The sequence below is a fragment of the Arachis ipaensis genome, chromosome B6 (genome assembly GCF_059453495.1).
Source record: "Arachis ipaensis isolate K30076 ecotype BB chromosome B6, ASM5945349v1, whole genome shotgun sequence".
In the NCBI taxonomy this organism is placed as follows: Eukaryota; Viridiplantae; Streptophyta; class Magnoliopsida; order Fabales; family Fabaceae; genus Arachis; species Arachis ipaensis.
This window is the reverse complement of record NC_142441.1, coordinates 86,404,006-86,408,478: the sequence shown is the minus strand read 5'-3', so window position 1 is coordinate 86,408,478 and position 4,473 is coordinate 86,404,006. Positions and strand designations below refer to the sequence as shown.

Below are 4,473 nucleotides of genomic sequence, written 5' to 3'. Positions count from 1 at the left end.
TAAGCCGAAGTTCACTTACAGAGGTGCCATTTCTATAGGCCGAAGTTCACCTATAGAAAGTTGTTGTGTTGTGTTTATATTATTCCTGTAAGCCGAAGTTCACTTACAGGGGCGCCATTTCTGTAAGCCGAAGTTCACTTACAGAGGTGCCATTTCTATAGGCCGAAGTTCACCTACAGAAAGTTGTTCTGTTGTGTTTAGACTATTCCTGTAAGCCGAAGTTCACTTATAGGAGTGCTGTTTCTGTAGGCCGAAGTTCACCTACAGAAATAAAGCCATATCTAGGACTAGTTCCTGGGTAATGTCGGGTTGCAGAGTGTAAACCGACACGTGAGCTCATACTTGGTTGTGCATTTCCTCTGTTATGATTGTTGTTTGAATGTATGCTTTCTTTGTTTTCATTCTATTCTCTGTGTCTGTGTTTTGTTTTCTTGTATTCTTTTGTTTGTGTTTTGCTTTCTATTTTCTCTATTTATCTGTTTCTTCTATCTACTGCTTCTCGGTATTCTGCTATTTATCTGCTAAACAACACAGAATTAATGAACTTAACTAATAACCCCGGCCCTACTAAGAACTCCCCAGTTCTTACCCCTTCTCTCTCCCTTCCCCCTTCAGATGGAAGCATGAGTACCCTTCCGTAGTTCATTGACGACCGTTCGCAAAAAGGATTCCGCTCTAGGTTGTCTGCTGAGTCTAGAGTGAACTCCGTTTCTTTTTATTAATCCAAGCGTTTTTTTTAAAAAAAAAGTACATCGCAAATTAACTACGTTTTTAACAACGAATCAGGCTCATATGATAAATAATAGATAATAATTAGGAAGACAAGTTGGTAGCGCTCAATTTCTAGTATGATCATGACGTACCAGAAATTGGGTCGTTACAACAGACGCAAAAGGATCAATGGATCCTATTCCAACATGATCGAGAACCGACAGATGATTAGCTGTCTGGTGACAGCGTGCGTAGAACATTTTTACTGAGAGGACGGGAAGTAGCCATTGACAACGGTGATGCCCAACATAAAGCTTGCCATGGAAAAAAGTATGAATGATTGGAAGAAGGCAATAGGAAAGCAGAGGTTCAGGAGGAACAAAGCATCTTCATACGCTTATCTGAAATTCCTACCAATGAATTACATAAGTATCTCTATCTCTATCTTTATTTTATGTTTTATTTATCTTTAATTATCAATCCTCCATAACCATTTGAATCTGCTTGACTGAGATTTACAAGATGACCATAGCTTGCTTCAAGCCGACAGTCTCCGTGGGATCGACCCTTACTCACGTAAGGTATTACTTGGACGACCCAGTGCACTTGCTGGTTAGTTGTGCGGAATTATGACAAAGTGTGATTCACGTTTGAGAGCTCCAAGTCTTTGGTGCCATTATTGATGATCACAATTTCGTGCACCAAGTTTTTGGCGCCGTTGCCAGAGATTGTTCGAGTTTGGACAACTGACGGTTCATCTTGTTGCTTAGATTAGGTAATTTTACTTTGTATTTTCGAAAAAATTTTTTAATACAAAAAATTTTTTTTTCTATTTTGTTCTTCAGAGTTTCTAAGAATGAATTCTTGAGTTTCATGATGATTTGTTGAAGTCTGGCTGGCTGTGAAGCCATGTTTAATCTTATTGGACCGAGGTTTCAACTTATCATCACAAGAGCTTGTTGATTTCTATCAATTTTGCTGTTGTTAGCAATGATCTGCTAAAGCTTGGCTGGCCATTGGCCATGTCAAGTGTTTTGGACCGGAGCTTTCATTGAAAGCTTGGCTGGCTAGTAAGCCATGTCTAATTCTTGGACCGGAGTCTTAGACTAGCATTGCAATGATTCCTGGAATTCTTATTAAAAATTTTGAACCCCTTTATTTTCTTTACCACTCAATTTTCAAAAAATCACAAAAAAATTTATAAAACCATAAAAATAAAAAATATTTTATGTTTCTTGTTTGAGTCTAATATCAATTTTTAAGTTTGGTGTCAATTGCATGTCTTTATTCTTCTTGCATTTTTTTGAATATATGCATTATGTTATTCATTGATCTTCAAGTTGTTCTTGATGATTTTAGTGCTCTGATCTTTAATTTCTCTTATTATGTGTCTTTTGTTGTTTCTTACATGCATTTTCAAATTGTTATAGTCCTTAGTATACAAACTTCTAAGTTTGGTGTCTTGCATGCATTGTTTATTTGATCTTAGTTGCATTTCTATTGTTTCTCATCATTGAAAATTCAAAATAAAAATTTTCAAAATTGTGTCTTTTCAAGTCAATAACAAAGAAAATTGAAGATTCGGAACATTCAGCAGAGGAATTAAATAGAAAAAGTTGGGCGTTCAAAATGCCCAGTGAAGAAGGAAAACTGGCGTTTAAACGCCAGCCAGGGTACCTGGCTGGGCATTTAACACCCAAAAAGGTAGCATTTTGGGCGTTAAACGCCAGAATGGATGCCATTCTGGGCATTTAACGCCAGGATGACATAAGAGGGAAGATTTTGTTTTTAATTCAAATTTTTTTCAATTTTTCATAATTCTTCAAAATCAAATCTTTTTCAAATCATATCTTTTCAATCATATCTTTTTAAAATCAATTTCTTTTCAATTTTTTTATTTATTACTATTTTCGAAAATCCTTGCTACAATTAATAATTTAATTCAAAATTTTCTAGTTGTTACTTGCCTATTAAGAAAGGATCAAAAGTTTTAATTCTAGAATCATATCTTCTAATTTCTTGTTAGTCAAGTAATCAACTTTAATTTTAAAACTTTCTCTTTTTAATTTGATTTTCAATCATATCTTCTCAATCATATCTTTTCAATCACATCTTTTTCAAAATTTATTTTCAATCATATCTTTTTAATTTCTAATTTCAAAATATTTTTCAAAATCACTTAATTTCTTTCCCAATCTTAATTTTTGAAAATCTCAATCAAATTTTCAAATTTCTTTTTATTATTCTAAAAATCTTTTAATTTAATTTCAAAAATTCTTCCCCTCTTCTCACATCCTTCTATTTAAGGACTAACACTCCTCCACTATCAACAATTCGAACTCTATCCCTCTTGATAAGTTCGAATTCTTCTCTTTCTACCTCCTCCTTCTATTTTTCTTTTCCTCTGACACCTCAAGGAATCTCTATACTGTGACATAGAGGATTCCATACTTTCTTCTTCTCTCTTTCATATGAGCAGGAGTAAGGACAAAGATATTCTGGTTGAGGTTGATCCTAAACCCGAAAGGACCTTGAAGAGAAAGCTGAGAGAAGCTAAAGTACAACTCTCTGTAGAGGACCTAACAGAGCTTTTCAAACAAGAAGAAGCCATGGCAGCCAAAAACACCAACAATGCAAGGAAAGTGCTTGGTGACTTTACTGCAACTACTCCTAACTTCTATGGGAGAAGCATCTCTATCCCTGCAATTGGAGCAAACAATTTTGAGCTTAAGCCTCAATTAGTTTCTCTAATGCAACAGAATTGCAAGTTTTATGGACTTCCATTGGAAGATCCTCATCAGTTCTTAGCTGAATTCTTGCAAATCTGTGACACTGTCAAGACTAACGGGGTTGATCCCGAGGTCTACAAGCTTATGCTTTTTCCCTTTGCTGGAAGAGACAGAGCTAGGATATGGTTGGACTCACAACCTAAAGAAAACCTGAACTCTTGGGAAAAGCTAGTTAATGCCTTCTTGGCAAAGTTCTTTCCACCTCAAAAATTGAGTAAGCTTAGAGTGGAAGTCCAAATCTTCAGGCAGAAGGAAGGTGAATCCCTCTATGAAGCTTGGGAAAGATACAAGCAATTGATCAGAAGGTGTCCTTCTGACATGCTTTTAGAATGGAGCATCACAGGTATCTTCTATGATGGTCTGTCTGAACTGTCTAAAATGTCATTGGACAGCTCTACTGGAGGATCTCTTCATCTGAAGAAGACGCCTGCAGAAGCTCAGGAACTCATTAAAATGGTTGCAAATAACCAATTCATGTACACCTCTGAAAGGAATCCTGTGAATAATGGGACAAATCAGAAGAAAGGAGTTCTTGAGATTGATACTCTGAATGCCATACTAGCTCAGAACAAAATATTGACTCAACAAGTCAATATGATTTCTCAGAGTCTGTCTGGAATGCAAGCAACAACAGGCAGTACCAAAGAAGCTTCATTTGAAGAAGAAGCTTATGATCTTGAGAACCCAGCAATGGAAGAGGTAAATTACATGGGAGAACCCTATGGAAACACCTATAATCCTTCATGGAGAAATCATCCAAATCTCTCATGGAAGGACCAACAGAGGCCTCAACAAGGCTTCAATAACAATAATGGTGGAAGAAACAGGTTTAGCAATAGCAAGCCTTTTCCATCATCTTCTCAGCAACAGACAGAGGATTCTAAGCAGAGCCACTCTGACTTAACAACTATAGTCTCTGATCTAATTAAAACCACTCAAAGTTTCATGACTGAAACAAGGTCCTCCATTAGAA

General features: G+C 36.2%; 1 non-coding gene across 1 annotated transcript; it reads right to left on the bottom strand.

The window, feature by feature from the left end:
- Positions 1 to 3,716: 3,716 nt before the first annotated feature.
- LOC148561639 (small nucleolar RNA R71) lies at positions 3,717 to 3,824 on the bottom strand. Its single transcript, XR_015888000.1, has one exon. It is a non-coding gene; the product is annotated as a small nucleolar RNA R71 (small nucleolar RNA).
- Between the last annotated feature and the right edge of the window lie 649 nt (positions 3,825 to 4,473).